Below are 22114 nucleotides of genomic sequence, written 5' to 3'. Positions count from 1 at the left end.
TTCGCTCGTCGAGTGTCGGCTCCTTTGCTACTATCCAATTAACGTATTTGATGATGTTATTTGGTTCGAGTAATCTTCCCGTGGTCGAGATGTTCCGCTGAACGTAAAGGACGCTTTGAATTCCTTTCAAGAAATATTTCCGCGTTTTCGCCGGCGACTGCTTTCGGCAGATTTTTCTGAGATGCTTCTGGATTTTCATCGAGCTGATGAAACGATGTTAACGGGAACTGTTGTTTTCATAGTAACCTCCGTAGCTGAGATGTTTCATTGAGTGTATAGAGATATACTTAGTTACAATATCCCCGTACTTCCGGTGATAAATTGTTCGAAAATTCTTTTCTCCGCCCTAATACATCAAAGATTTATTTAACTTCCTTTAATATCAAATTTTAACCGAATCAAGTTCCAATTCTTCAAATCAATGGTAACAGCTGTTGTTATTTTGCGAAATTTTATAAAAGAAAGTATCTTTCGTCATCAATTATCTTTATTTCTCCTAAATATTGAATTTCTCTGCGTAAGAGTAGAATCTTAAGAAAGTAAAATTACGAGAAAGAAAGTGTCCCTTCGCGGAAAAGGCGGACGTATCCATATTGTACCTGCCTAACACCGTGGAAGCTCGTTCATGCCCAAGATCGTCGAAGAAAACCGATTACCCGTGAATGAACGCGTCGCGTCGATTACTCTTGGCTATTTGATAACGCGACAAACGCCGGTGGACCGTAACACGAGCGTGTCTAATTTTCAGCCGAATCTCGTCGACGGATAATCCATCCACACGTACATCATTCCCCGCTGGCCGAACCCCCGCGACGTTTTAATATTAAACCGCGTCCCTGTCTCGGTCATCAACCGTCAGAACGTAAACTGCGTGTCATATCGTTCGACATTGTTCAAGGAAAGCACTGATATTCCAGGGGATGTTAAATCATCGAGGGATCGTGATCGAACCAAGACGATTCGACGTACAAACGGAAATTGTGAGTTGATGAAAGAAATCTAGGGAATCCGTAGGCACAGTTTATAGGAATAAAGGTTTGAGGACAGTGATCCTGTTAAGTGATTGTTGCTGTCTTAGTTCTTAACTACCAGGATACAAAGAGACATCGATAACGTTCGACGTTGTTGAAGAAAAGAACGAACAATTCACCTACACCGACGGTCCTTGAAAGAATATTAAACGTTCGATGCTGAAATGGAAACTGAGTTGATGTAAAGAATCTAGAGAATTTCAAGACGAAGAAGAACAATGAACATTCTAAACGATTTACTCTATCCAGAATACCCTATCTAGACATTCTAGATCTGACGAGGAAAGGAGACCTGTGATCTGATGAAAGGATTGCAGAAACTTTCAAAGAAGAGTTTCCACTGGCTGGAGGATCCAAATAATCGTAATGCCCAGCATTCTTCTACAAAAAGAACGAACGTTTCAACTACAATTTATTCCGAATCTAGAATAGAGATTCTGGATTTCATGGAGAAGGGAAAACCGTGAGTTGGTGGAAAACAATTTGGAGAGTTTCGAGGGAGAGTTGCTAGAACCAGAAAATCTAAGAGGTTAGAATCTTGTTCAGTGATTGTTCCTCAGGGTCCACGGGACTCGAAGAAGCTCGAGGGACAGTGTAACACGGAAGAGAGAAAGCGAGAGAGAGAGAGTTTCGATCGTCGATTCCATCGTTTCGCGGCTGGATTATCGACCATCAGGGAAAAGGCACGCTTGTACGGGATGCTCGTGGCGGATCTCGCGTGTTAATCGGGGATCATCTATCGGCCGGTGACTGTCCAGTATTCGCCGGTAGTTCTACTCTCTGTGCTAAGTAAATACGTTTCTAAATTGGAACGTGGACGTCCCGGGTGGATCCGGGCGGCGATTAGCCCGCCGCTGAATTATTTTCCGGTTTAATTGTGCGTCCTTAATTGAATCCTGCGGAACGATAAATCTGTCGACCCTCAACCTCACCCTCGGAGAGACAACGCCGGCTGGGCAGCGGGACTGGGACGTTTCAGGTAAGGTTTAAGGGTCCTACCTACCTTAATAACGAAACATTAACCCATTTCCTACATCTTCTTCGTGTAATTCCTTTCTCGGCGAAGTGATACTTTCGTGTGAAAATGTTAACACGTTCGCGACTAGCGTTTGTTTCAGAAGTATTCTCTTCGAAGTTGAGATATTTTATTGAATGGAATCGTTTTGATAGATTGTAAATGAACATCGGGAAGGGAACTATGCGCTACGGTTTTAGATAAAGACTTATGTGAGAATAATTTAAGGTAATGATAAGAGTTTATTAGATTATCAAAGGAAGAAATGGAAATATATTTCATAATTCATTCGTTATATAAGGTCCATTTGTTGACAACACGTGATGTAGTTGCAATGTTCTAATACTGGGAGTATTATTTTAATTATTATAATATTAAGATTATTATTCTTATCAATATAATACTAAAACTACATCACTTGGTCCTCGAACAAGGGAGCAAATTAAAACATCCTTCGCAATTTTTTAAAGGAAACTGTCGATACAGATTCCAAATTTCCCAAAGCGAGTACTTCGGAAGTGGATCGTATATTTGGCGAGTGAAAGATGTAATTGGGTTAATTGGAAGTTGTGATAGTTCCATGAGTTCTCTTCAATAAAGTTAATATGAATCGCCGCGGTCGCGATTAATTAACTAAGAAACTAGAATAAACTAGAAAAGCTTTTAAAAAACTAGAAGATCGAATAACTAGAAGAATCCTTAATCTAAAAACAAGAACATCTACCTGAATCAGGTTCGAAGAAGAGAGCGCGGAGAATGAAACAAGTAGCAGCATTGGCAGGTTTTTGCAACCCTTGTTTCCTTGTTCTACACCCCACAACTTTTACAATAGTCCGACTCCACGGTGAACTCGATCAATTCGTATTCCCAATTATCGTCCTCGCGAGCAACAAGCGAGGAACGAGGCCTTTAATCCCAAGAATTCATCCCCCGGAACACAGTTAAATTCGTTTTTCATCCCCTTCCTTCGCCCGAGTTCTTTTCTTCTCCTCGGTTTACAGGGAACTCGGCGAGTAATTTATGAACAGACCCTGATGCACCGTGCAAATTTTACTCAGTTGAATAATTGAACCCTCTCACCGTTCGAGCTCGCCGAGCGCTCCGATTGATGCTCGCGCGCCGTTCCGCTTAAAAGGGGCTGCTCCTTTTCCCGGCCATTCTCTGGGATTCATTTGAATCCTTTTCGAACGAAGATCGCGAGATATGCTGCGCAAGAAAACGCGGGGAAGAAACCGAATTCTTTTATACTATCTCTGCAGAACAGTTTCATTGTATCCCCCTTCGCGCCGTCGCCCCTTTTTTCCGTGAGACTCGCCGCCCCTCGCTTTCGGGCGATTTTCGACATTCGCGACACGTACGGGTTCGTGATCGCGGATCGTTCTGGCTCGCGTGATTACGACCGGTTAAGGGATCACGTGAACAGTCGGGGGAGGTGGCTTTCTCGCGCGGGTCGCGTGTCGTTCACCCCTTCGACTGTCACGGGTGGAGATGCTTTCTTTCGATAGCTCGCATTCCTACGTGTTACCCTCTGGCGACGCCTCTTGTATCGGTGGAACTGAAATTCATAATATTACTGGATTCATGCAATTCTACGATTATCTAGAATCCATGCCAGTAAAACAAACCGCGAGCTCATTGTGCATTTCTGTTACATTTAACTCGCGTTTAATTTCGGTATGAATAAATTCATGTCACAATTGCGACTACTTTATTATACTGTAATATCATAATGGTGTTGATCCATTGTATCGGATTACACGCTACGCGTTTTACTTTGTTAATGATTTTGTGGTGCCATTAATCGGTTAGAGAGTCGGTTATCCGAATGCACAAATCGTTCCTCTAAATCGGTTCGTGTAAACGTGCTTTTAATGTATCTTCTTCAGCCGCGATTTGTTCAATCCATTTGTCTACCAATTAGACTGGATAATCGAGTGGCTGCGACGCAAAGTGAATTCATTAATTTTCTTAGATTCCGTTTTATCATTGCGACAGGTACTTGGTCTGATTTGCCTGTTTCGCGGGTGGACGTGTGCGTGGCGTGAGCTTCGTATCGTTAATTAACGTTTACGGGAGATAATTCCTTCCGGGAAGAGTGACGGAGTCCGCGAGTCACCGGATACTCGCCTGTTTCCAAGGAAAAGGAAATTCTCGCGGAGGTAGAATTTATCTGACGCTGGCTCGTTTCGCGGCAGCCACTCGGGACGTCCTCGAACGGATAAACATATTTAATCACTTACAATTTGCAGTACTCACCGTTGCGGAAAAGGGAACAGATGACACACGGTCTATTGTTTTGGGAATTTTGTTCGCGAAGGTTCATTTTTCAAGTTTTGTTGTGTAGAAGGTGGAAACAGATATTCGCAAGCTTTACAGTTATTTTACTTCTCTAAGTTAACTTGTACGCTCGCGTATGCAATTATCAGTTCTCCAATTAGGCAAATATAATGTTAATACTTGAAATTGTTTACTATACTTGATATTTAAACCTAAACCACTTAGCTCGATGAAGTTTCGCTTTAAACTTGAAATTACTGAGAGAGAAAAGTAAACAGTTGATGTCAATGCTTTAAATTTTCTGTTGTTTAGTAATAATATATAAATTTAGAATTTTGTAAGTCTTATTACGACATGAATGGGAATAGAATAATATAAGAAAGCGACTAAACAAAATTGTTACGGTGTTTACACGCGAATCATGAAATAGCGAACGATCTTCTGTGGAAGAAAATAATTCAATAATAGAAGGTATCAGTTAAATCAAATGTCTCATGCTACATCGCGCGGAAATTGTTGTTTGTAGTTCTCAAAGATAGCCGACCGTCGAAAAGGAAAGCCAAAAGAACGTAAAACACGAGTGCTGGGAAAGAGGTTGTCGGTGGTGAAAAAGAGGGACTGCTTTTTACGCTTCATACCGCGGAGTGCTCCCCGGGGAGATGGGAGTGGCGGATTTCTCGCGGTGATAGCGTTGATAACGAAGCATCGCATCGGGGAGAAACGTTTTCGTCGTTCCGTTCGAGAGGATCAGGCTAATATCGTACGAGAGAAGGGGCAATCGGGTTAAGAGTGTCTTAAGTGGCGACCGATCGATCAGCCCTGCCGAAAAAATTCTTCCCCTGGTTCCGCATAATCGGCAGGATCGTAATCTAACCGGAGGATTCATTGCTAAGGGTTATTTGCACCCCACGCACCAGTGGTACCGTTAAGGTTTCAATTTTCAAATCGTTCGAAGCTTTGGGATGACAAAGGAATGGGAATAATAAAATTTTATGTTGGAAGCGTTAAAGTTTCATTTTTGAAAACATTTAGAGTTTAGAAATAATAAGAGATAGGAATAACAGTGGATTATAAACAATAGTATTTTAACATTGGAACAGTTGAGATTTCAATTTTCAAATCGTTCGAAGCTTTGTGATGACAAAGGAATGGGAAGAATAAAATTTTATGTTGGAAGCGTTGAAGTTTCATCTTTGAAAACATTTGGAGTTTAGAAATAATAAGAGATAGGAATAACAGAAGATTAGAAATAATAGTATTTTAACATGGGAACAGTTGAGATTTCAACTTTCGAATCGTTCGAAGCTTAGAGATAACAAAGGATTGGAAACAATAAAATTTTATGTTGGAAGCATTAAAGTTTAAAGTTTCAAATTATTTGAAGCTTGGAAATAACAAGAGTTAGAAATTGGAATATTTAACGTTCGAAGCGTGAATATTCCAAATATCAAACCGTACGAGGTTTAGAGACAATAAGAGATAAAGACGACCGAATATAGAGATAACAGAACATAAAAATAACAAAAGATAGAGGCAACGTCGGGTGAAGATAAAAAAGAATAGGTGATAACAGAGATAACGAAACGATACAAACGAGGACGTTTCACGCTTCGGAACGAGTGTCTTAGAGGGAAGGAACGTGGTTACTTCTCGAGGACCCGTTGGACCTAAGAGCGTGTAGCAGTTTCTATAGACAGATTTATAATATTCAAGTTTCATGGAATGGCGGAGTGCTCCAGTTACAAGGAAGCTTAGAGTGGAGATTGTTTAAAGTGTTTCGCAGGGAAGGAAGGCGGCGCATAATGACGACGATGATAATAAATAAAGAGGAAAGACTAAGAGAATTATTTCAGTCCGCAAGAAGTATCTTAATAACGATTCAATTTTAAAAATATCGAATTACACGACGAGTTACTCCGCAGAATGAGAGCACAATCTTATCAATACTTCGATCATGCGCAAGATCGAAGGGAATGGTAGCCCAGAAAGTTATTAATAGAAACGTGGAGCCAAAAATTAGTAGTCTCCTTCGAGCTTTTAGGCTTCGAACAGCTCACAGGGGTTTATCGTAGTTCCCTGGTGATTTAGGGCTAGGGAGCTCGAAAGGGACATATTAGGCCATCTTTGGCTACCCCTATTGGTCGCTTTAGTTTCTCTGCTATCACTGGTCAACTTTGATCTTCGCCGAAGCGTTTTAGTCCTTTCAGGGACTTTGACGTTTTTTGCGGGTTGCTAGGGACCCCTAAAGAATTTTAGCAACATTTGGAGATCTTGATACTTCTCCGAGAAACTTCAGGGACTCCTTGAAAAATTGATGAATCTCTTGAACGACCTTCGGGACTCTCGATTCGAGGATCAACTGGACATTTTTCTTTAATTTAATGAGAATATTAATAATTTCGTAGTAAAGACTTATCGTATGGACTTTAAAGATCTTAAAGCCTTTGGGGACCCCTTAAAAACCTCATCGATCCTCTAAATAAATCCAGAAATTTCTTAGGAACCTTGCAAATTTGTAGGAAGCCATTGAAAATTTCTACAGTATTCTGATGATCTTCAGAAGCTCTCAAGGATCTGTTAGGAACTGTAAAGGACTTGTCGAAGACTTTAAAGATCCCCTAGAGACCTTCCAAATATCTTAGACACCTAATAGAACTTCTCAGAGGACTCGCAGGGGACCATCACAATTGAATCTAGCCTCTATCTATCAATCTGCTTTATCATTCAAACTTTTCATCAGTCAATTCTATCGAACAGATACATAAATGCAGTCGTCAATTTCAAAACAGCACAAGTCCAGCATTTAACGTTATCCACGCGAGTTATTGACATAACTGTTCCCAGCTTACTCAAACCTATTGAATAATACTGAAAAGGAACACGCAACGAAGATGTATGCGTAGCCAATGCTTGCAGCGAGAATCAACGGAGTAGATAATGAATGAACGAACGAAGATGTAAAGGAAAATCTTCTCGAAATGTGTATTGATTAGTCGACCAGCGGTGTTTCGGAATTCATAGCTTGAAATTCACGGCCCTCTACCTCTTTTTCACCCAATGCAAATTCCCGGTCTCGCAGTCCATGGCCCAGCTGAATTTTCCGCGCAACGGGACAACCGGGAAGATTAGCTTGGCCCGATGCTACCCGTCCCGCCACGGATCCGATAGGTTACAAGGTTCCTCCCGTGGCACGTTCGACAACCGATAAAGCATTACACACAAGCACAGGCGCGGGGACAACCAGCCAATATACGGGCAACAGGGAATAGAAATTCCGTCCGTGGGAAATTTATGTGACTTGCCGAGTAGTTTCTTGGACTATCAATAATTCCGCGCCGGATTTCGGCCCATTCTACGAAGAATATTATAGCACCGCTGCGTTGACGGGGCTTTTGCGCCCGGCAGGGACTGCTTTAAGTATAAATAACCGCTCGAACCTGCCCTCCGCTCGTCGAAACTATCGATTATTACTTCGGCGGCGCGGTGGTCTCTTGGAAAAAGTTCACTTTCTTCGACTATTAATAGCGAACCGGGCTCGATTATCGATACCGAATCGACGACACTGCGCACCGCGTTCTTAGGACTCTCTCTCTCTCTCCCTCTCTCTCTCTTTCACTCTGTCTTTCGGTCTGTGTCAATGTCGTTCTCGATTCGACGACGCTAATTAGGAGTAATCAGTGTTAAATTCTGCAGCCGCGATTCTCGCGAGGATGATTCTGCGGGATTGCCTGTCTGATGTTCGTTTTCACTTTCATCGAACGAATTCGTGGAGTTTCGGGGAGTCTTTCGTGTAAAGGATTTATGTAGGAATTACTTCGTTACTGTGTAGCCTGGGAAGTTTGGGAAGTTCTGGTGTTTTCAATGTGGCGTTTGTATTTTGATGTACGAATGAATGTTGTAAACGAGTTCATTGAAAGATGGTAGAGGTTTGTTCGATGTAATGGGCAATAATTTAATGAAGTTTCGTTTGACGAAGATTTGTCTTTGAGTTCTATGGAAAGTTCTTGTGATTTTTTATTGATCCGTATAATTGGAGACCGTTTTGTTATGGTGAAATTGTAACGAAGAGAAAAAATGTAGTAATTAGAAACAATTGATAGATCACGAGGGAAAGTGGTATTTCTCACTATAAAACTTGATCGAGCCATATATAAAACAAACTTTTCAGTGGAAACCATCGACCGATCTCATACGAAACGAGTGATTTGTGAATACTGATCGTAGTCCTCGCGTTGTTCGTAGGTACTGGCAATTAACGAAATCGCGCGATTCATTTCGTTCCGGCACGACCGTAGATGTATTCCCACGGCGATGTGTGATTTATCGCTCCAACACTGTTATTTCATATCCCGGAGAGCTTTATTCCCGGTGCATTTGCATAAGACGCGGGGGCTAAGCTGCAGTGCACTCGCGTGCCTCGCGGGACGAGATTTTAAGAAACTTTCGTGAACGAAAATTGATCTGAATTGCAGTGGTTTGCGATCGATGGATTAACAATAAATTTCTCGGAAAGAATATGTTGGTCACGCGAAATATATTCTTCGTTCTATTGTAATAACGTGTAATAAATCCGGAAGAATAATTCCATTGTTCTCCCCGTTACAATAACGTCAGAAGTAGATTCAACTTGGCAACAATGTTATTATTCTTGTTAATATCTATAAAAGTGAACGTTATAAAGTATGAAATTTATACGAGCATAAAATACGGACTGTGAAATCTATGCAAGTGTAAAGTGCATGGGGATTAAATTTATCGCACCAGTAATCTCGTTAAACTCAATTAACAAAAAACTCAACGAATTTCCATTTAAAATTACATGCATCGCAATATCGTTTAATTATCCGCGAACAATACCGCGACCGAGAACGAACTCCGATACCTCCGCTAAGGGAAACTAGAGCCAACCGTTCGCCATTTTGTTTTATTGTCACGGTAACAAACTCGCGGGGGTCGCCGCGGATAAAATATATCCACTATAAACATGGCCAGATATCCGACAACGTTACAACAAAACGCCAAATAAATTCAGTTCCTGTATTCCAATTTTTTTCTTTTATTGACAATGGAATGTTTTTATTTTATCGGGGACATTTGTTTGTATCGCGTCTTGAAGAATCTATGTTACCAATAATTTCGAATTTATACAAAAATTATCTCGAGTGTTTGGAGTGGAATAAAATTAGTGAACGAATTTTTGAATCTATTTAATACAAACTCTCCCGATCATTTAAAACGTGATAAGATTAGCTAATCAATGATTAGATCTATAAAACGTTAAATCCTCGACTACTTAAAAAACGATAAGATTAACGAATCAATCAATAAATCTATGAAACGTTAAAATTTTCTCAATAACATGAAACGGAAGATCGACGAATCAGTTTTTCAATCCGTGCAACGTCGACATATTTTTAATTAGAAACGAGACGAGACCACCGAGTGAATTTTTAAACTCGAGCAATACAAATCTTCGAGCTTATTCGGAATGGGATAAAACCGTGTTCTCCGGAAAAAGAAATGAAATTGTATTTTCATTAAGTCGCGGTTCACCGAAATGGAAACGCGAACGGAAGTCAGTTAGGGAGGAGAGAAAAAGCGGGCAAGCCGCGACGCGACGCGACGCCTGGCCATTGACACTGGATGACTTCCGGTGTCGCGTAAACGGCCGGGACCAATCAGCCGCAATCTTTCAATTGGCACCGGGCGTAATCGAGAGCCTCCTGGCTCCCTCGGGTCCCCTTAACAGCCGCTAATCGACGGTTCTTGGACCGCGTTCTGGATTCGCAACTTTGTCAACTGTGCCGTAAAGCGGATCAGTGAACACGACCGCGATCCCTGTAATCGAGAGGCTGTTGTGAATTGTTGCAACAATCTGAATTGAGCTCCTGAGATGTCGCGATTATGTTTGGCACTGCTCCTGACCGAAGGAAGGATTAATCTATCGTTTGAATGTAACCGTGTGGTATTTATTCATGTATTTATTTATTCATGGAATTATTTATGATAAGAATACTGAGTATTATTTTATTTTGTTTAGAGCTGAAAATATTCAGAATCTTTTTGGCAAATGGTAGTAAATGTTAAAGACGAAAGCTGAATATTAAAGATCAGTTTCTGCATTGCTCGAGCATTTTGATGCTTTGAAGGCTTTACGCATCGTTTGCGGGTTTCTACATATTTTTAGGGGATTTTTGGGATCCTTTAAGGACGTTAAGGATCCTCCGGAGGATCTTGAATATCTTGAGGTGCTTGAAGAATGGCTGCAAAATATGAAGCACTGCCGTTTATTCAAGACATTTTTTCCCTACATCCTATCTGAGAACTATACAAAAATATGAAAAAACTGATACAAATATTAATATTCTAACAAAATTACCATTGATCTCCGTTGTTAACAAACTAAATACAATTTCAACTAGGCCTACGGAATTCATCAATTTTAAATCCCCAATTCAAACTTAATTTTAAATCTCTAATTTCCAAGATCTAAACGAACGACCATCGATTTCAGAAACAATAGAATAAACCGTACAATAAACTTCCTCAAATCTAATGTCAAACAATCCTACAAGATAAACGAATCCTCCAACACCGTCGTCGTGGCTTCATATTATTTAAAAAATAATTCCAATCATTTACCGATCCGAACCCAAGAGTAAAAAGCTGGAAGAGATGAAACAGGGAAACGGTGGCAGTATTTAAGCGCAAAATACGCTGCAGTCGCGAGCAGTGTAATTCCCGCGTTAGTTTGGATACGTATCGATTTCAATTTATGCACCGTGAAATGTTTATGACGAATAATACGCCTGCCTCTAAAAGCCAGTCGATTCGCGGGTCGCGGAGCTTTCAGCCGGTGTGGCGCAACGCCTGGGATTCCGTTCGAATCGAAAACGCGCGCACGGAGGAAGTTGCAGTAGCCAGGCTCGCTCGTATTACTCGCGTCCCCGTAAACGTTGCTCTATTTTTCCACGACCGACTGCATCTCGAGATTCCTCTTTCTTTGGTACGGTCCCGTGGAACTGAGACATCCAGGCCTCTCGGAACTTCCTTTGTCCGACTCGCTGCATAATTATATTTCTTATGAATTATATAATCGTCCGAGCGCACGTTTCTGAGCATGCTGCGAAGCTTATCGATTACGCGGATAACGCGGAAAGCGGTTAAACGTATCGACATCCACTGTCATCAAGTGTTTGCTGTTTTCGGAGTATTAAAAGCTATGAATATTCAAATTTGTTGCTTCGTCTGTGCGTAACGGAATATTGATCGTTTGGTACAGTTCGTTTTTTCTATTGATGGGAACATTGAATTCCCAAGGTGGACGTGCTTTTGGTATGTCGCTTGGTAAATATGTTTCCGGATATTGTTCGGAGAAAATGAGCAAGTAAGACGTTCATGTGTTTTTATTTATATGTGCTAATTTGAAGTAATAATTTGAGTATCTGTTAATTAGCGTTTCTATTCTTAAAGAACTATGCTTCCTCGTTAAACGTTCAGATATTTATCGAATTTTTTAAGGAATTTCAATTCTCTCATATTTATTAAATATTTTCAGAAACTTCAACATTCCCATGTTTGCCAAATATTTCAAAAAACTTCAACATCGTATTTACCAAATATTTCAAAGAACCTCGACTGTCTCGAATAAACCTAAAAACTATGGGCGAAATCCACGCGAAAGAATTATTAATGATAAATAATTGGATCAAAGAATTCCAGTTCATAGAAAAACAATTAATAAACGGAGAGACTTTCAGTTGAGACTACAGCAACGTACACTCAACTCGATCGACAGCCAGAAGACCCGTATTATACGCAGCAGATGTGGGCAGACAAGAGGCCGCCACGGTTCCATTGGCGGAAGTCGTTTCAAAGGGAAACGCTCGCTTAATTGAATCCGTTCCCGGTCCACGTGGAACGTTTCCGGAGCCAGCGGAAACGTAAATCGAGAGATCAACGCGGTCCAGAGAAAAACAGGAGGCCTCGAAGCTTCTCTCCGTCTGACCCTGGCCATTCTTCGTTTTCCTCCGAGCACTGTCTTGTCCGGGGATGATCCTCAACCCCCGAGACACTCCTAAGCCCGGCTTAGAAACGACAAACGAATGGCCCACGAACGTCATCTTCGAGGGTTGGGACCGCAATAAATTTCTTCGTTTTCCATGTACAGTCGCGGATCTCTTCGAAAAAGTGGACAAAATTCATATTTTTATTAGTCGCGGAGGGATTTAGGGGTTTTCTGATTTGTAGAACTTGATTTTGCCAGTTTCTTTGGCGGGATAGAGAATTATCCTTGTGGAGGATGTTTTATATTGAAGAATCAAAACTGTTGGATGATTTTCAGTATAATTTAAAGCTAATAGTGGTATATAAATTTACTATAACTGATTATTCAATGGTAACCCATATTGTATGATAATGTCTGGTTTCCGTGACATAGATAAATGGCATTGGAAACAATTATTAATGACTTGATGGAGTTCTTGGGTTAGCCCATTATTCAATTACCTATTGATTAGTTAGTAATTTATTGCTTCGCTGTTTACTAAATTATTAGTTTACTATGTCAGTACTTACTAAATCGCTAATTTAATATTTTACTATTTACTAAATCACTAATTTTCTATTTACTAGATTACTAGTTGCCTATTTATTAAATCACTATTTCATTATTCATTACATCATTATTTTCTTATTTATTAAATAAGTTTATCTATTTTATTAAATAAAATAATATATAAATATATTAAATAATACATTTTATATATCGACATCCACTTTCTTATTACACTTACTTTCAAGCAATCTAGAAGCACCGGTTACCGGTGGCGACGGCAGTTAACGCGATAAAACCTTTACAAATATTTTCCCAGTAGCTTTTCAAGAGCTTAGTTCTGGTAAAGGGTACGTTTATAGCGGGGCTGCGATACGGAAGAAGAAGAGAAGCCGGCACGAAGCTTGCCGACCACGCAGCTCGATCGTCGAGCCGGAAATGAACCGTGCGGCCCACGAGTGCAGAGCACAAAGACGCGTGAAAACCGACGTGCGTGGACGAGGACATAAATGTCGCGATAAATTCCGCGGCTATTTACACGATTACGGGTAAACACCGTGACACAGTGACCTTGCGCTCTAACCCGTTCAGCCGACATTTGTTCTATGCTTTAGATGAACGTGTCGTGACACTTCATTTATACAGCAATAAGATGGCGTGGTATACCGCTGAAACAAAGGGAAGAATAAAATGCTAGCATTATAGCCAACAATAGTTATTAAAACTGTTGATGAAATATGTATTTCATCGAACTCACGCACTACGAGTCTTTTAACGCTAAAATCACAGGGAGTTTAAAATAATTCACCTGTATTGATTAAATATAAGAAAATATCTTCCAATGTTTCTATGTGACGTGCATTGTACAATATTATATAAATAAATATATTAATTTCACAAATGAATTTGAACATAAATACTTTTATAACCCCAATAATTCTAATGTAAGAAATCTAAAGCATTGTGACGTATGTATAATGTTTAACACTAGAACTACCACTTCCGATTTCTTCTTCTTCCAACTATCGAAAAAGCAATGGACAATTTTCTGAAAATACTAAAAAAATTGTACAAGCTGAATTATAAATGAATAAACCTCAATAGAAGCACTTTTGGAGTTATAGAAAAATTTTTAGAAGTTAATTTGACTCTTCGATAGTGCTAGTATTAATATTAGCAGGCTGTAGTGTTTAATAATAAATATAACATTAAGTAATGTTTAATACTAGTAAAAAATGTTGAGTATTAGTTAATATTAAATATAATCTTTAATAATAAACTGCTGAGTATTGGAATACCAAATTAGTATGGGAAAAAGGAACAGGTGATCGATTAACCTCATTGGCACTAAACGTTGGCTTTTCTTTTCTACGCCTGTGGGACCGATTGGTCGCATTGGCGACGAACGTATTAATCTTTTCCCGTGTTGGTCGTATTACACGCGACGGCTCCATGAATTTCATTAAATCCGTTTTTGTAGTTGCAGGGGTGGGCGAAGTATTAAGATAAGTGGCGGCCGGGCGACGCGGCGTTTTCAGTCGCCGTTAACCCGGACGGGAATATTAATTTACGGAAAAGTCGCTGGGGAAACGCGACCACCACTGCTGGAACGTTCAACGGGCGACCGCGGAATAAACAGAATTTAATTACGCGACTGTTCCAGGGAACGGTGACAGTACTTTATATGGCTTGGCACAGAGACACAGCCGTTTGTTAATGTTTCTTAAGGGTATCTGCGTGTGAAAGCTCTTTCGCGGGGAGAACTGGTGTAATAATATGTTGCAAAATTCGCGGGGGAATTCTTTGAGTGAATGTAATTGTTAGTCGGAAATGTGGTGTAGAATTTCTATTGGTAATGGGGTGTTGTCGAGACAATAGGGTTTGTTCGGAGTTTAGTGGATTTTGATGCAGCGTCTGACTCTTGCTTGACTCTTCTACTTGCTTCGGGCTTAAGTGTAGTAAAGTAGTAAAGTAAACGTTTGGAAATTCGGTTACCGTTTCTCTGTGTTCTCTGTCTTGAAATAATAAATTCGATTATCTAGAAATTAACTTTAGGTTCTAGTTAACAGTTTTATAGCTTACAATTCATTGTTCTACAAGAACTCGCTGTAATCTTGGTCATCTCAGTTTCTATATATTCCACAAAAATAAAATCACATAGATTATTTATCAAATCTTAAACTATCACTAAATTTACCTATTCAAGAATCAATTTTAACAGTCTCCAATATACAAACTCTCCAACAAAAATTCAACTAATTCTCTATAACAGGTCTCTATAATCTCTATCATATTTCCATATGCCCCTCACGTAACCAAGATTACACACATTACTCATCAAACCTCAAACCATCACGAAACTTACCTATATATTCAAAGGCCAATTTCAACAACCTCTAACATACAAATTTCCAACAGACCATCCCAGTTTACCACAATAGTTTACATAAAAACAAACAAGCCTCTATAAATCACAATAAAGTAAATGCCTCGCAAGGCTTCGTGATAAGCAGCAGTAAAGTACAGACACATACAAATGACCCCGCATTCGTTTACCAGGCCTAATTAAACTCACCAAATCTCAAATCATCACCAAACTTACCTATATACTCGAAGACCAACTTTAACACGTTGAATGCCATGGACGTGACCCTCAATCAAATCCAATTACTATAATTCACTCAATGAAACGATGATTATTTAAAAACATTTCTGTTTTAAATAATGCTAATACGGTGACATTCAGCTTGAACGCACAATAATAATAATGGAATTCAATCAAATGATTCAATATATTTCTTTTCCATTATGTGTATTTTGCTCTATGAAACTGTGCGGCGTTCAACGTGTTAACAACCTCCAACAAATTTCCAACAGAACGTCTAACTTCCTCACAAAAGATTACATAAAAATGAACGGTCATCTACAGACGACGATAGAGTAAATGTCTCGCAAAGCCTGCTGACAAGCGATATCTAAGCGAAGGCGCACGCAAATGGCCTCGAATTCGTCTGCAAAACACGCCCCCGGCGTCTCGCGTCGCATCCAGCTCACTTTTATTTTTTATCTGTACCCTATAAGCGAGCACCGATGGGATCTGCGCGCGAGGATGGAATGGGAATTAGGTTGCTGCACGAGCGAGCTCGCTGGCCCGTTCCGCCCCCGCGTTTCCATCGGTCCCTATCCATAAGACGCCGGATACGTTCCCATTATCGCTCCTCGAGGAGTGTACACATTCGGCGGCGAGTTCGGATTCCCCGGATGTTGCCTCGGGATTCATCTGGAATTTTTCCTGCGCGCTTATTTGCCCGGGAGGCAGGTGCTCGACGCGTCGAGGAGCGGATCAGCTCCGCTTCCTCCACGAGAGGAACGGGGAGCTCGTTCGATCCGATGCCGAGAGTTGCAAAATATCGGATTGTTCCGAAGTTTCCGCGAATTTTTTGAACGAAGTTTCAGGCTCTACGGCAGTTCGTGTATCGAATGAGAGTTTGATAGTTTGAACGGGTTTTTTTTATGAATTCTGCTGAGGTTTTCTCGGTTGATTGTTTCAGAGTGTAATTTTGAATAACGTAGGTAGAATTATTTTATCGGGAGTTCGCCAATTGTTTCTTTGAAGATATGGTGTCTGAAGTTTGAACGGAAAATAAGGTAATTTTGAAGAGAAGGAGTTGAATGAATAAGATTGACGCTCTTCGAGATAGTTTTCTAAGATTTAGGGAAGATTTGATTTCTGGTTAATTATACTTATCTTTCATTCCCTACTTGTTTCCTGTTACATTTCTCATTACTTTCTTAATGAAACTTAAAAATTCTCACTATATATACTCCCACACTCGATACTTTATATATCGAATATTTATGCCTGACAAAATCAGTATTAAACTGCTTTACACAAGTTCATATTTCCAAGAACATGATAAAGAAACCAGAATCACGATGGAAAGTCCTTTCCTTAAAAAATACGATTGAAAACGCTGCACTTTGAATATATTACATATTCCTTCGTATCGCGTGCGATTTATGCAATTTTTCACTTTCCTTCTCGTAAGTGTATACGAGTCCCCAGTATTAATTACACAAACATGAGAAAATATACCTCGGGTAAGTCTAGACGGTGTTCAAGCGTGGATTATCGGAAATCAGAGATAAGAAAGGGAAAAAGCTTCTGCGAGAAACCGCGTACCGTGAAATCGGCTCGCTGACGTTTCGCTGAAGAGATTTCCGCGAGCGCCGTCGAAGGCCGACGGATCGCAGGGCGAGGCGTGCACGTAATTACTCGCGCACATTAGACACGGGGCTTTTTATAAACGACCTTTTCCTTCCGCACGCGGCGGAGGGGAGGGGCGTGGCCGCGGAAGAAAAAATAAAAGGCGCACGGAGGGAAAAGCAAGTACGAGAACCGGAGAAATATTAGTAACTAAGCGGGCTCTGGCGTCACGCAAGTCGCGCGTGCCTTTACGACGCTAAACTAGTATGAAACACATTGGTCTTATTAAAACAGGGGTTCCCAAAGCGATTTCCAGCTGATTTTCCATGGCTCCCGGGAAGTGCAACCTCCGCGGGTAGAAACTTGCAGAAACTCACTTCATGGGAAACTGAATGATGCGTCGAAGACTTAAATGGTAGAAAAAAAGACACGTATCAATTTTTGGTTATTGGGTAATTGAACTATGTAGAGATTCGAGGGAGATTTCTAATTGATAATGTGATATTTAATTTTTACAGTGTCTTGGAACTATATGCTATTACAAGTGAGAATTATTATTAAGAACTCGCAGCAAGAATTGGTAATTATAACTGAGTAACAACTGTCTTCTTGGTTACAATAATTTGGCTACAAGTATCTAAAAAGAGCCTCTTCCCTGTATATTTTCTTAATTGCCCTTCGATCACTTGAAACTAGGTTAGAAGTTACATTATATTCTGCTGGATGCAATAATTGGAGCTTTCGGTTTTGAATGTGAAAGTTTAAAGTTACTATTATGGTTACATTCGAAGGATTGAAACTATTATATTTTACCTATTCATTAGCATTATTTTTCTTATCGAGCATACGTATCGAATGAATTATAACGAGCTCTATAAGCGAGTAAATCGCGGAAGGTTATTGTTTTCGGAAACGGCCTGCAAAATATTGCGAACCTCTGCATTGGCAGGTTTCAAAGAGTACTCGGTAGTTTCCTCCACGCGTCCGTGTTCTAACAACTGCCGCGTCTCGACCTAACGAACGACGAAATGTTCGCCTTAATTCCAGAGAAACTACCCTTAATTTCTGCCGGACGCGAATAAAACGACTTCTTGCCATGTTTTTCATTCAAAACGTTCCAGCCTGAGTTTCGTAGAAATTTCTTCGGGGGACAGGCTCGGTTTTACGCGATCGGGTTTCACGGAAAGTTTCTCTGTTTTTTTTTTTCTTCCCGTGCACCGTGTGTGAGTGTGCGCATAAAGTTTTCTTATTCGCTGGGAAATCTTATACGCCGCTGCAGCCGCAAGCTAATTTATTCACCCTAATCTGTGTCGCGCCAGTTTTCCACGCAACTCGAAACTATAAATGGTTTTAACCCGGTTTCGTGTAATCGTTTCAGGATCCACGCGATATTGTTTTATCTCGTCGAGGGGTTTTGTAATTACCAGGATTTTCACGTTCATTAAATGAAGCGAACGAAGTTTTAAGTGGAATACTGAAGTGTGAATTGTGGTGTACGTAATTATAGATGGACGGATAAGTTGCACGATTTTTACTTTCCCTGAACCGATGGGGATTTTGAATTATGCGGTCTGATGTGCGGTTCTGTTTCTTTTTCCGAGATTTCGTGGAACTTTTCGCGGGAGTGTGTGATCTTGATTGAAATTGATTTTAATGGTTGTATCGTTAGGTTTAATATGAGAACAAAATTGTTCGTGTATTTTGGAGAGTCCAATGTATCGAAGAATTCTGGAGATGCGAAGATGTTCTATGTAGTTGGCAGAAAACAATTTTGGTCCTCTGTTCCTTGTCCATTAGCAAGGGATTCGCGGATTTGTTGTCGTGTCTGGCTGGGATCCAATCTGCGCGGACCGGGGCATTGAAAAATTGAAGATTTCGGGCTTTAGGTGTCAACGAGACCCAGACTTCTTGTATCAGCGAGAATATCCCGTTTCTTGCGGGGAAGAAATACAGAAGTTAAGTAAATTTAAAATAAGAAATCTGAAAGTGAACTAACTGCAAAATCAGATATATAAATGTGACGTAGATTTGAAATTAAATATCTAAAAGTTATGTTGTTCTATAATCAGAAATCTAGAAGTTGAATTCTAAAACTAGAAATCTGGAAACTAAGCAATTCTAAAGTCAGAAACCTAAGGATTAAATTTCTAGAATAAGAAATTCACAAGTCAAATAATTGTAAAATAAGGAATCTACAAATCAAATAATTTAAAAATAAGAGATCTAGAAATTGAGTAATTCTAAAACTAGAAATCTAGATGCTAAGCAATTCTAAAATCAGTAATTTACAAATCAAATAACTCTAAAATAAGAGATCTAGAAGTCAAGTTATTCTATAACAAGAAACCTACAAATCAAATAATTCAAAAATAAAAGATGTAAAAATTCTAAAATCAGTAATTTACAAATCAAATAACTCTAAAATAAGAGATCTAGAAGTCAAGTTATTCTATAACAAGAAACCTACAAATCAAATAATTCAAAAATAAAAGATGTAAAAATTCTAAAATCAGAAATCTAGAAGCTAAACAATTCTAAAATAAAAAATCTAAGAATCAAGTACTTCTAGATTAAGAAACCTACAAGCCAAATGACTCCAAAACAAAAAACCTACAAATCAAATAATTCAAAAACAATAAATTCCAAACATTCCAACATTTCCAAAACGTTTAACCTAACTCTAACTCCAACATCAACATTGAACTTCTCTATATCATCAAACTACATCTTCCCGAACTCTAAACTGCGAGACCAGTTCGACAATGGATTCATTGTACCTCTGCAGCGAAAAGCTCTCAAGGCGTTCTTTTACGAGCAAACTTAAGAATTCCGCGTCGTTAAAAATGCAGTGAACCGGCGGTTCGCTTGGACGCATACCACGCCGCGATTTATAGATCACGGGAGCTCGGGGAACGTTATCCGCGTGACCGTGACACAGCCGCGTCGTCCAAGCGTTAGGCGACGGAATAACCCGTAAGCAACCGGGAGCAGCCACCCTCGAGATTGATAATCTACTTATCGGAGCCGACGCTTTTTGCCGGCGGGAAGCTGACCAGCGCCGGGATTACCGCGGAACCGATAATCCGGACGGAAAGAAACGAGATGACACGTGCCCCAGTTGGAAATTGGTTCCGATTCATCTCCTCGCGGCCGGACGATCAACGCTCGCGTTGACCAATGCGCCGTGACTAAATGGGTCACGGATAGACTGAATTTCACGCGAGAAGCTACATGAAAAAAGAATACGAGAAGAGATTTCGTAGAATCTTACATTATTTGAAGCTCGTTGAAATTACTCGAGAGAATATTTTTATCATAATGAATTTAATGAAGCTTCCAAGGGATGATTTTGTAGAATATTGAAGATTGAATTATGGGAGAAAGTATCTTGTGACAGTGAGGCGATTTATTGATTCGAACATTTTCTATCGTTGAAATGATGGATAATTGGAGATGGATATGTATAAATTGAAATCAGAGATCTTCGAAAATTTTAGTACTTTCGCTATATTGTAATTTCAATTAAAAATTAGTTATTTTAGAATAATACTAAACGAGGAGCTGTAGAAAATAGTGAATAATATTTTGAGAATTGTTCTGTAAAGGAGATTTCGTAGTGTAAAGGAGAAATTATGAAAGTTAGAAAGAGAATTCTACGTGTGTCTGATCAATGTCGACGGTCACTACTGCTGGTCATATTCTGGTTGCAACAGAATTACAAGTGACCAGGAGGTTTGCGGTCGCGGATGAAAAATTAAATCATGATCGTCTGCTTTCCGTGTATCTGTTGCAGATGGTGGGCGTGCCCACGACGAGTGGCATGCAATATTTGCATGCGGGAACCAATAGTAATTACGGAGCGCATTAACGATGCTGGGAATGAATTTTCGCGCTTGATATATTATTCACGTGGACGTTTAGTTCTCGGAAGAGCCAGTTAGACCGAATTATGTTGAATCACTGGACGCTTTTATTTAAAAACTACTCGAAAATGCAATCACCTATGCAAAAATGAAAAGTTAAAAATCAATTGAATCCAATATTTGAAACTGAAGATAATATATTAAGAAGCTTTTAATATTCATTGATACACACGAGATGAACATTTTTTATTATATAGAACACCTCCAAGTAATAAATGAATTTTCCTTTAACTCTTATTTCAGTGAAACAATTAAAGAAATTTTGATTTTACAGAAAGATGCTTGGTATACTAATTACCCTAATTTTCTTTAACCACCGCGCTCGCCATTTCGTTAATTTCCCAATGTTACAACGTCAGCGCTGAAAGAAGAAGTTCCCCGACTGCTCCGGGGGTTTTTAAAATGTTCGGCGGCTCAATTAGCTCGAGCTGTTTACCCTGGTCAGCGAAGGATCAGTATTAAAGACCAACCTACCCTGGATCGAACATTCGGTTGCTGCCTGCGCCACGGGAATTCGTTAAAGTGGAATGAGTCGTCTCGGGCCAGACCGAGCTGGCCTGCATTTGATATATCCGGATGTTGTATAAGTAATGTTCCTTGGCGCGGAATTTTACAAGAAAATATTGCCGCTGGACATTGCGGCGGTATATTAAGACAGTTATTTTCTATCGTCGTCTTATTGATTATTGACTTTTTACGACCATTTCTAATTCCTTGGGAGATCTCTTTTATAATTCGTAACCTCCCTTTTATTAACTTCTGTATATTAGAAATTATTTTCCAATAAATGACCATCTCTGGTAATGTTCTAAAATCGATATTGTTGACAATACGCAAAGCTTAGTTCCGGTAATTATTAAATAGTTATTCAAAATAGTAACGCAGTAATCAATAGCAAACAAAATTTGATATAATTCAACAATGATCAAATCTATTTTCCAATTATTTCCCAAATCATGATCAGATAGTAATTCAAAACAGCAACTCAGTAATCAATAGCAAACAAAATCTGCTATAATCCAACAATAACTATTACACAAGAGAGACAGAAAAAGATAAAACCGAACGAGCAATATAATCAGACGATATTTCGCAGCGATCCAAAAA

General features: G+C 39.7%; 1 protein-coding gene and 1 long non-coding RNA gene across 9 annotated transcripts in view; one reads left to right on the top strand and one right to left on the bottom strand.

The window, feature by feature from the left end:
* Window positions 1-22114, bottom strand: part of LOC116424028 (uncharacterized) — a 112582-nt gene that overhangs the window by 6595 nt on the left and 83873 nt on the right. The window lies entirely within an intron of this gene.
* The window catches only part of Dop1R2 (dopamine receptor 2), a 107345-nt gene that overhangs the window by 1498 nt on the left and 83733 nt on the right, over window positions 1-22114 (top strand). For 7 of the 8 annotated variants that reach the window (XR_012999978.1, XM_031969922.2, XM_031969921.2 and 4 more), the window contains exon 2: window positions 918-2010. The gene's annotated coding sequence lies outside the window, so the exon portion shown is untranslated. Of the gene's footprint in view, window position 1; window positions 2011-22114 lie in introns of those variants that run through there. The other variant, XM_031969925.2, reaches the window with a different exon arrangement.

The sequence above is a fragment of the Nomia melanderi genome, chromosome 13 (genome assembly GCF_051020985.1).
Source record: "Nomia melanderi isolate GNS246 chromosome 13, iyNomMela1, whole genome shotgun sequence".
Lineage (NCBI taxonomy): Eukaryota > Metazoa > Arthropoda > Insecta > Hymenoptera > Halictidae > Nomia > Nomia melanderi.
This window is presented reverse-complemented; position numbering and strand designations above follow the sequence as displayed.